Consider the following 12,250-nt stretch of genomic DNA (forward strand, 5'->3'; position numbering starts at 1 on the left):
CTAACCACCTTCCTGAGGATATGCGATATTGTGAAGTCTAATGGTGTTCATCCTGACACCTATAGACTACTTCTGTTTCTCTTCTCACTCAAGGACAAAGCATCTAAATGGCTGGAATCCTTTCCAAAGGAGAGTTTAGCAACCTGGGAAGATGTGGTGAACAAGTTCTTGGCAAGATTCTATCCTCCTCAACGGATCAACAGGTTGAGAGCTGAGGTACAAACCTTCAGGCAGCAGGATGGTGAGACTCTATATGAAGCATGGGAGAGGTTTAAAGACTTGACAAGAAGATGCCCGCCAGATATGTTCAATGAATGGGTGCAGTTGCACATGTTCTATGAAGGCCTTTTGTATGAATCAAAGAAGGCAGTAGACCACTCATCCGGGGGATCTCTAAACAAGAAGAAGACCATTGAAGAAGCCATAGATGTCATTGAGACTGTAGCAGAGAATGACTACTTCTATGCTTCTGAAAGAGGCAATACTAGAGGAGTGATGGAGCTGAACAATGTGGATGCACTGCTAGCTCAAAACAAGAAAATTACCAAGTAATTAGCTGACCTCACCAAGAAGATGGAGAGGAATCAAGTAGCAGCAATCACCACTTCAGCAGCAACCCAAGAAGGAGTGAATGAAGAAGCAGAGGGTGATCAGGAACAAGCCAACTACATTGGGAATTCACCTAGGCAGAACCATGACCCATACTCCAAAACGTATAATCGTGGTTGGAGGAACCACCCAAACTTTGGGTGGGGAAATCAACAAGACCAAGGCCAAGATCAGAGACGCCACAACCTCAACAACAATGCAACTCACCAACACTCCACACAGAGGTCATACCAACACCCACCCAACAACACTTCTCAACATCCATACCAATGTCAAAATGGCCCTTCTCATCCTTCCAATCTCAACTCTCCATCATTGGAAGAAAGACTATCAAGGATTGAGACTCTACTTGAAGGCATATGCAAGGAGATTCAAGATAACAAGGTGTTCAAAGAGGAGGTGCAAGCCAATATCAAGAATCAGGGAGACACCATCAAGAGGCTGGAAATTCAAGTGGGATACCTATCTGAGAAGATTCCCAAACCTACTGATAGCTTTCCAAGTGACACAGAGAAAAATCCGAGAGGTAAAGCAAAGAAAGTCAGATGGGAAGATTGTAAGATGGTTACTATAAGTGATAAGGAGACTGAGGAAGAGCCGAACAAACCATCAGAACAACCTGAAGATACATCAGCAGGAAGAGAATCATCAAGAAACCACAATTACACAGAAGGAGCTGCTGAGACTCTATGCACCCTTTCCCCAATTACTCAATGGTGGTGTAGAGAAGAGAATATACTCAAGGTTTCTTGACATATTTGCATCTCTCCATATAAACTTAACATTCATCAAGGCCTTCCAACAAATGCCCTCATACATTAAGTACATGAAGGAGCTGCTGACCAGAAAAAGCTCACTCAAGGGAGGACAAACCATAGTGATGAATAAGGAGTGCAGTGTTCTCATTCAACCAGAGCTGCCTACAAAAAGGAAGGACCCAGGGAGTTTTCACATCCCCTGTGCCATAGGAGAAATAATGTTTGATAAAGGACTCTGTGATCTGGGAGCCAGCATCAACTTAATGCCTTTATCCCTTATGAAGAGGCTGTAAATCAATGAGCTGATGCCCACAGACATAGTCATCAGGCTAGCGGACAAAACTCAAAAACAAACAATAGGAGTGGTTGAAAACGTGCTGGTGAAGGTTGGGAACTACTTCCTTCCCACAGACTTTGTCATACTGGAAATGGAAGAAAGTCATCTTCACCCAATCATATTGGGAAGACCATTCTTAGCTACAGCCAGAGCGCTCATAGATGTGGAGCGAGGAGAGCTAATACTGAGGGTACATGATGAACAACTCACCTTCAATGTCTTCAAACCCTCACAAGAAGCAAGTCAGGAAGGCAAGGAACTAAGGACAGAGCATGACAGAGCAATGGTGGGAGAAACAAGCATTGAGGCACAAGTTGTACACTCAGGAATTCCTTTGGGTGATGAACAAAATAATCAGCAGCTGTCACAGCTAAGGAAACTCAAGTGGAGCCAAAACCACCAGAATCATATGGGACCAGCAACAAAATCTCCCTAGGAAAAGAGACCACAAAGAGCAGGATAACAGCAAGAGAAACAAAGAAGAAGATACCAAGGAGATGGAGGAACAAAAAGATCCCTACAGAAGATTTCTCTCCAGGGGATAAAGTGATCTCAGCTTACTTCCTAGATATCCCACCTCATCTCCCCACCATCCCATCTCAGTTACCTAAGGTTTTCACCATCAATAAAGTTCTCTCCCTAGAACATGTAGAGATCATTGATGAAGCCAATGGAGACAGGTTTACTGCAAGGGGGAAGATTTGAAGCATTACCAACCACCCTGACAAAGGAAGAACGTCAAGCTAGTGACACTAAAGAAGCGCTTCATGGGAGGCAACCCATGTTTTACATACTTTTAAAGTAGTTAATAAAGCAAGGTTCATGGATCGCAAATTAACTTTGACATATCCTTGAATAAATCCTTTTATGCAACATATAGTGAAGAACAAGTTTGGTGTTCAAGGCACATTAAGAGGACATGAATGCAGCTCATAGCATGTCACTCTTAGCACCTTGAACAAATCATCTTACACCACATTGCCACAAACTAAGTTTGGTGTCACTAAGGTTGCATACATGGAAATTTAATTAGTCAGTTGGTTTGCATTTGTGAATAGCACTTAGTAGTTGACAACAACAATTTTAAAAAGTAGTTACTCTTTCTTGTCTTTTAAATTTTGCCGCCACTTTCCACAAGTTTTATTTTAATCACATTTCTTTTATTTTAAAGGAGAATTGATGGGGCAATTGAAGGGTTCGGCCACCACAAAAAGAGAAGATTATACACGTGTCTCCAGGGGGATTGCATTGGAAATTGTTGTCATGCAACATTGGAAGGAGAACAAGCTTGGAAACTGAACCAACCCCATCATAAAGTTGATGATCCTTGTGCTCATCCTATGCAAAACCCCATCCGTCCATCACACAACCACCCCATCAATCCACACCTTTCATTTACTCATCATTTTCCTATATAAGTGATTCCTAGTCCGTACTTCCCTTCACATTCCAACAACCACTTCTTCAAACTTCTCACTCTCGAAGTACAATTCTCCAAGCTACACCCTATCCAAGCCCAACCGAATTCCACCACTTATCCACAACCCCTCAACATTTTCACACATCAACTCTTACTCATGGCATCATCAAGCTCTAAAAGAAGAAAGGGGAAGGAGCCTATGGAGCAACGCCCCTTCGATGAAAAAAAGTTTAGAACTTTTTACCATGCACTTCAATTTGGATGGATGGTTGATAAGGAGATCATATATGAGCTAGGCTTTCAAGTCAAGAAAACTGAGTGCCCTGAAATCACAGAGAAGGTAGAAAAGAAAAGATGGGAGCTCCTCACCAATCCAGTCACCGCGAGGATAAATGCAACCCTCGTAAGAGAGTTTTACACAAATGCAGTGAGGTATGATAGGAAAGAGGAATCTTTTATAAGCTTTGTGAGAGGAGTAACTATGAATTTTAGTCCCATGAGCATCATGAGGGTGTTAAAGCTACGAACCATACCATTCGAGGAAGAAAGCTATCAATCCCGAATAGATGGTAGTCCTAATTATGACCAAATTGTGAAAGATATCTGCGTACAAGGAGCGGATTGGGTGAGAGATCCCAATGGGAAGCCAAAATTCATAAAAAGAGGTGATCTCACCCCTGAAGCAAAGGGGTGGTTCAAAATTGTAAGGAGATCTATCCTCCCTGCCGGAAACAATTCAAAGGTGAATCTTAAGAGAGCAACAATGGTGCAATATATACTTAAGGGGGGAGAGATCAAGGTGCATGAACTCATAGCCCAAGGCATTAGGAAGATGGCTGAGAAAAGTGATTCTGGGGGAAGGTTAGGCTATCCCAGCACCATTTTCCACCTGTGTGACAAGGCAGGGGTGGTGTTCGAAGATGAAAACCCCGAATGGATAAAAGTTGGTATCCCAATTACTGTCCGGCGTATGTATGCTGTTGCATCTCCCCTACCCCAACGAAGGATAAGAAAGAGGCCAGTGCACCAAGTGGTAGAAGGACAGAACCTAGAGGAGCAAGCCCCTTTGGACATGCACCAACTACAGGAAGCCATTGATTGCTTATCTAGACAATACTTGGAAAATCAAGGGACACAGAAAGAGCTTCACCTACAGTTGATAAATGGTCAAGAAGAGTCACTATCTAGATGGATGAATCAACAAGGGGAGTGGCAAAGACAATTGATGGAGCAGCAACTGGAGCAAGGAAAACAATGGAGAGAATCCTTCCACAGGTTGGAACAAAGGCAGGATCAACAACAAGAAGCCATTCAAAAGCTAATCAACATCCAAGCACATCAAGGTGCACACATACATGAAATGCATCGGAAACAATTAGAACAGGCAGAACTCTTCGATGAACACAGGGCATTTTCAGAAGGAGTTTACATGAGCCAGACTGGACACCAGGTGAACACTCAGGCCAGGCTCGGATACTTAGTCGGACAACTGCCTATACTACATCCGGGAATCATAAGCTATGAAGAAGTGAAGGATGAATTAGCACGAGAAGAAAGAGAGAGGATAGAAAAAGAGTCATGAATCAGTAAGGAAGGCACTTGAAGATTGGAAAAAAGCTAGACTGGCACGTATGCAAGGAAGCACAAGTGGACACAAAGAGGACAAGCAAGAAGGAGAGCGCGAACAACCCCATGAGTAAAAGGAGGTGGAGTTCCCTCATTGTTCCATCTTTCTTTTTCAAGTCTTTTAAATAAGGAAAATCATGTATGAAATAGAACATGCTTCCATAGTAGCTTAGGAATTTTCAATTCTGTCTTTAAGTCTGCTTTTGCTAGGTCTATGCTTGCTAGTCAAATTGCCTATTTTCATTCTCATCTTGCTTATTGTATGCTTGTCCTTTTAAGTCCAATAAAAAGAGATGTTATGAAAGACCAGAGTGATGTTCAAGTTGTGGAGTAGGTCTTTAAATTTGTGGTGTAGTAATCACTTAGCTAAGTTGGTTCACCAACAAGGTGGGAAGGCAACTATCTGTCTTGAATCATATGCTTGGAACACACCCCATGAGACTAGCTAAATAATAAGATCCTAATAAGAAAAAGGAAAAAAAACAATAAGGGTTGAAAAAGAAAGAAAAGTTAATAAAGAATAAGGCTAGGCACCAAGGGCTTGAAACTTGAGGGATGTGTCTGTGGTGCTCTTGTACCAAGGATCTGCTTGGATGAATAAGTTCTTAGGAGTGCTTCATCACTTGGTAACTTGGGTTAACTAACCCGGGATTATCAACTGAAAATCCACTATCAAGAGCAACCTTGCTACAGAACATCTAGTAACCCAAAGAGGTGCTGGACACCAAGACCTCAAGGAAAGAAAATAACAAACCATGTGCCTGTGGTGTGCATGTATGGGAGAGAGAGACTTGAGGGAGTAAGTCCTTAGGGGTGTTTCAACACCTAGCACCTTGAACCAACTGGTTCGGGAGTGTTGGACAAGGGCTTATCTTAAAGAATCGCCCCCTCACAGAACACTTAGCCTAAGGAAAAAATAAACCTTGGAAAGACAAAGGGATCAATAAATAAAAGTCTCAAAGGGTGCAATCAAGTGAGTATTCCAAGGCATGATAAAGGTCTGAAAGCCAGTAAAGGAATGAACCTAAGTTGCTATGCATGAAACCCCATAAAACCAAGAACATGACTTCCACAATAATGATTCATTTCTCTTGTCATTTCATTCATCATTCTCTTGTTCCAGTACTTGCTTAGGGACAAGCAAGCTTTAAGTTTGGTGTTGTGATGCCAGGGCATTTTGGCTAGTTTCACTGACCTTTTCTTTATGGTTTTAAGGTAGTTTCATGCATTTTCTTATGAAATAAGCAAGTTTTGGGTAAATAATCACTTACATCTTGATTCAGGCAAACATTGTGAATTTTACATGATTTTATGAGAATTATGCATGAATTAAAGGACAAATTGAATGATGCATGTCTCATAACTTGGATCAGAGCTTTGATACACTTTATTGCTTGATTTTAGGATAAAGGAAGTAAGCAAGAACCACGTTAGCAGCCACGTTAGTCTAGCTAACGTGACCACTAACGTGGAATGAAGGCTAGCTTGCAACGTTAATGAGAAAAGTGATTGCCAATAATGCCTTCGTGAGCCATCATAGCCCACGTTAGTTACCACGTTAACTATGTTAACGTGGAAGCTAAAGTGGAAGAGAAGTAGAACTCCAACGTTAGTGGTAAAAGTAAGTGCCACTAACGTTCCAAAAGGGGCAATTGGCCACGTTAAGAGCAACGTTAACTTAGTTAACGTGAGCTCTAACGTGGAAGAAGAAGATGATGCCAACGTTAGTGACACTCACCTTTGTCACTAATGTTAGACTAAGCCCATATTGGCTACGTTAAAAGCCACGTTAACCTAGTTAACGTGGACTCTAACGTGGAGGGAGCAAGAATCACCAACGTTAGTGACACCCACCTTTGTCACTAACGTTGGATTGAGCCACTATGAGCCACGTTCGTTGCCACGTTAATTAGATTAACATGGAAGCTAACGTGGAGAAGAGGGATGATGAGCCAACGTTAGTGACACTCACCTTTGTCACTAATGTTGGAGATGGCTATCAATACCACGTTAGAAGTCACGTTAACCTAGTTAACGTGAACTCTAATGTGGGAAGTAGGGGCATTCTGAAGCGTTAGTGACAAAGGTAAGTGTCACTAACGCTCTCGAAGATTTGGCAAGCCTACATTAAAAGCCACGTTAACTATTCTAACGTGAACTCTAACGTAGGGAGAAAGGGGTACTCTTAACGTTATTGAAAAAGGTAAACCCCAGTAACATTTGTGAAGGGCCAAGGGTTAACGTTAGTAGTCACGTTAGTGCCACTAACATTGAAGTTAACGTGGACCACTTTGGGTTAGAAACGTTAGTGAAAAAGGTGATTGTCACTAACGTTCTCAACCCCACATTTTCACTTAACGTTAACACCACTAACGCCCTAAGCTAAAGTCCCTGCCTACTTCACACTTTCTCTGCAAGTAAAGCTGAGCCCACTGAAGAAGATAACTGCTTCAACTCAAGATCCAAAGGCCCATATCCAAGACTTGAAGAATCAACTAGAATATCAGAAGAGTAGTATATATAGGAGTAGCTTTGAACTAGAAAAGGAGCTTTTGGTATTATTAGAATTACTCTCTGTATTTTACTTTCTCTGCACTTCTAGTTTAACTTTCAGAATGTACTCTCCATCTTTGCTTTCCATTCCCAGAGCTATGAACAACTAAACCACTTTCATTGGGTTAGGGAGCTCTGTTGTAATTTGATGGATCAATAATAGTTTTCATAATCCTTCTTCTTTCTTTTCTCTTGATTTTACTAGAAAACTTTCAATCTTTGTCTAATTGAGTAGTTATCTTGGAAAAGAAGCTATTCATACTTGGATCTCTTCTGAACCTTGGAAAAGGAATGAAGAGATCATGCTAGAAATATTTTCTCATGTTGGACCAAATTGGGGTTTGGGCGGATATGGTGACATATAATTCTCCCAATACTTTGATTTGGAAATACATGTGGTATAATCAGTGACCACACTTCATCTCTTCTTATGAGCAATTAGACCAAGGAATTGGCTATTGATCTGATTTGAGAGATTGAATTACCAAGGAATTAGAATTCAATCACTTAAGATTGCCAAGGAGATCAATGAATGCATTGATTGAGGAAGAGATGAAAACAAACTTGATCTGGAGAATGCAACATCTCCTAAGACCAATGAATTCCCCATTTCTGATCTTACCTATTCTCTTTACTTATTGCCATTTACTTTCATGCTAAACTTCCCTTCCCCATTTAAGATTTTGCAATTTACTTCTCGTCATTTATTTTCTGCTATTTACTTTCCCGCCATTTAATTTCCTGCAATTCTCAACTCACTTTCTGCTTAGCTCAACTAGAACATTCTTCCAATTAAAGTTGCTTGACCAATCAATCCCTGTGGGATTCGACCTCACTCTACTGTGAGTTTTTACTTGACGACAATTCGGTATACTTGCCGAAGGAAATTTGTTGAGAGACAAGTTCCCGTGCATCAGTGTGATGAGAATTGGATTTTGCTCCCACTTTAATTAACCTCTAACTATGAAGGTAAGTTAAGTGGATGAATCAATTTGATTCCTCGAGTCCTAGTCAATTCCTAAGAATAGACTAGAGTTATTGGAATTCAAATCAATCAGCAAAGAATTCCAATTTTCAATCAACAAGGAGTTTGATAACTCAAGTGTCTCCAATTAATTAACCAAAGAAAAAGGTGAATAAATCTTAAATTAAATTGAAAATATCTATAACATAAATAAATCAAAGCAATCTTAATTCTGAAATACCTCAAATTATATTAAATAGAACATTCAAATCTTAACATGGAAAAGTTCATAAGCCAATTTGTCAACATAAGTAATTAGCAAGTAAAAGCATTAGAGTATCTGAAAGTAGAAGAGAAACATAAATTAAGGAACATTGAACCTGGAATGAAGAAATAACCATAAACTGCGAGGAATCCTAATCCTAAAAATCTAAATCCTAAATCCTAATTCCTAAGAGAGAGGAGAGAGCCTCTCTCTCCAAAACTACATCTAATCCTAAAATGGTGTATATTAAAGCTTGCTTCCATTATTCGGATGTATTCCCCCACTTTATAGCCTCTAATCTGTGTTTTCTGGGCCGAGAACTGGGTCAGAAACAACCCAGAATTTGCTGGTTGCGAATTCAAACACGCTGATTTTTGTCACTGCGATGCATCTGTGTGGAGCACGCATTCGCGTCTCTTATCTGTACGGCCACTATGACAAATTATATATCAAATCGAAGCCCCAGATGTTAGCTTTCCAACGCAACTAGAACTGTATCATTTGGACCTCTGTAGCTCAAGTTATGACTGTTTTAGTGCGAGAGGGTCAGGCTGACAGCTTTGCAGTTCCTTCAACTTCTTGTATTCCTTCCACTTGCATGCTTCCTTTCCATCCTCCAAGCCATTCCTGTCCTGTAATCTCTGAAAATAATTAACACACATATCAAGGAATCGAATGGTATAAATGGAGAATTAATATTAATAAAATTAAGGTCAAAGAAGCATATTTTCAATCATAGCACAAAATCAGGAAGGAAAACATAAAACATTCGATTTCTATGAATAAGTGTAAGGCCCACATCGGTTGGGGAGGGGAACGAAGCATGCCTTATAAGGGTGTGGATACCTCTCCCTAGCATGACGCGTTTTGACGAGTGAGTGTGGGGGGTTTCGGCTATCATCCCTATCGTCAAAGGCAAAACCGTGAGGCCTTGGGTGCCAAAGCGGACAATATCGTGCTAGCGGGTGGTCTGGGCTATTACAGATGGTATCAAAGCCAGAACCCGGATCGATGTGCCAGCGAGGGTGCTGGACTCCCTTAGGGGGGTGGATTGTAAGGCCCACATCGGTTGGGGAGGGGAACGAAGCATGCCTTATAAGGGTGTGGATACCTCTCCCTAGCATGACGCGTTTTGACGAGTGAGTGTGGGGGGTTTCGGCTATCATCCCTATCGTCAAAGGCAAAACCGTGAGGCCTTGGGTGCCAAAGCGGACAATATCGTGCTAGCGGGTGGTCTGGGCTGTAACAATAAGCGTGAGAATAATGGATGAAAAACCACTCAATTTAGCACAATATAAACCATAAAATAGTGGTTTATCAACCTCCCCACACTTAAACATTAGCATGTCCTCATGCTAAACTCAAGAGAAGTTATAAAGGAGTAAAGAGGAATGGTATGATGTATGAAATGCAACCTATCTATATGAATGCAACTACATGCAGAATGTTTTTTTCCTACTTGGTTAAAAGTAAAGAAATCTTTTAAGAACAAATATAAGATGGATTCCAATAACTCAAATCATACAGTAAAAGACAGGTAAACTTGTAAGAAGATAGCTCATGAAAGCAGGGAGCATAGAATCAAGCATTGAACCCTCACTGATGGTGTATATGCACTCTAGTCTCTCAAGTGTATAGGTTAATCACTCTACTCTTCTCTAATCATGCTTTCTAAACTTTGTTCTTCACTTAACCAATCAACAATATTTAATGTACCAATGCAAACATCATGAGGTCTTTTTCAAGGTTATAATGGGGCTAAGGTAAGGGTAAAGGTATATATATGGCTAAGTGAGCTATAAATTGAATCTTTGACTAACCAAGCTCTCACCTAATATAAATACACTCTATATAACTCTAGAATCACGCCTAGCTACCCATAATTATCCCACTTTTGCATATTTCACATACTCATGTATCAACTTTTCTCTTAACTTGTATCACATATGCATTGATTTTTCATTAACTTAACATTAGGGTAATTTTGTCCCCTTATTTATTTACTTATTTATTGAAATTTTTTTTGTAAAATAAAAATATCTTATCAATGCACATGGATTTTAAATTTTCATAGTTTCACATGAGTAGGTACGCAAATTCCTATTATTTTATCATGACACATTCTCTTATTAACCCTTGTTCCACAATTCTCCCATACTTAATTAACACACAATTTCTATCTTAAGCTAACCAAAGATTCAATTGGGATATTTAATTGTTTTTCTATTTAAGGCTAGTAATGTGATAAAATATAGAATAAATGGGATTAAAAGGCTCAAAGTGGCTAACAAGGGTGACATAAAAGGGTAGGCTTATTTGGAAAAAGTGAGCTAATAACAAATAATGGCCTCAATCATATGCAAGCATGTAAATACACTAAATAGTGGACATATAGAATAGAACAAAATAAAGATTACAATCATAGGGAAGAAAACACACAAGAATAAAATATTTATGGTTAAATAATGTAACCATATAAATAAGCTCAAAATATCACGGGTTGTGTGTTCTTAGCTTTTTAAACTATGTTCCAAATACAACTTCAAACAAGTTTTAACAGAAAAAAAAATTTTTCAATTTAAATTAGTGAATTACTATAAATATTTCTTGAAAAAGAAAATATTACTTCAACCAAGTAGTAACTAAATGCATAAAATCAAACAAACATGCAATCAAATATGAAAATATAACAATAAAAAAACAAAGAAAATAGAATATTGGTGTTGAGAAGAAAATAACTAACCCATGGAGATCGATATCGACCTCCCCACACTTAAAGGTTGCACCGTCCTCAGTGCATGCTAAGATGTGCAAGTGGAAAGGTTGCTTCAACTAATGCTTTTTTCTAAAGATTGTGCTGATGGACTTGTTTGTCTTCCCATTTAGAAGCTTTCCCTTTCTCTTTCTTGGTGGCCAACTTGAAAAAGGGAAGAGGTAAGTACATGTAAAGTTAAGGGTTCGAGCAAGGGAGCGAATATTATGAGTGGTAATCAATGCATGGTAAAGAGGGATGTCGTTAGCACATGGTCTAGACTGCATGTGAAAGGTAAGATAGTAAATGCATACGATGGCAATTAAATGCAAGATGTTTATTGGCATGCCGGTAAAGGCATGAGTAGCATAGAATAAGCATTCAATGTGCAAGTTAGATTACCTCATCATTCAAACTAACAATCTGTTTGTATTGACAATTATATTTTAATCAATAAAATATAAAAGGGGTTATGTGAAAAGTAGGCATTAAAGTAGTGGAATAGAATAAATTAGAATAATTTGCAATGCCATACGGACATTTTCACAAACACATAGCATGCATGTTGAATGTGTTATTGGAAGTAATAAATTTGAACATGCAAGCAACCCTTATGAAGAGTAATATATAATTGTCAAACAAAGCCATGATAATCCACAAGCAAAATATGGAAAATAAAGACTGAAATAAATTTTCAACACCAATAAAAAGAGATAAAAAGAAAGAAAAATAAGGGAAAATATAGATTATAAAGGTGAAAAGAAAAAAATATAAAACATAAATAAAATTGATAGGGGAAAGTAGAAAGTAAAGAAAGAAAGAAAAGAACCTTGATGATGGGTGTGAAAAATAAGGAAGGAGAATGTAAAAAGTGAGAATGAGTAGAGGAAGAAGGAAGGGGGAAGAAAGAAATAACAAAGGAAAAGAAAAATAAGGATTTGGGAGAAGAAAAGATAAGATATTTTG

General features: G+C 39.2%; 1 non-coding gene across 1 annotated transcript; it reads right to left on the reverse strand.

Moving 5' to 3' along the window:
- Positions 1-201: 201 nt before the first annotated feature.
- Positions 202-308, reverse strand: LOC148568153 (small nucleolar RNA R71). Its single transcript, XR_015881499.1, has one exon. It is a non-coding gene; the product is annotated as a small nucleolar RNA R71 (small nucleolar RNA).
- Between the last annotated feature and the right edge of the window lie 11,942 nt (positions 309-12,250).

This window comes from Arachis ipaensis, chromosome B4 (assembly GCF_059453495.1).
Source record: "Arachis ipaensis isolate K30076 ecotype BB chromosome B4, ASM5945349v1, whole genome shotgun sequence".
Taxonomy (NCBI): Eukaryota; Viridiplantae; Streptophyta; class Magnoliopsida; order Fabales; family Fabaceae; genus Arachis; species Arachis ipaensis.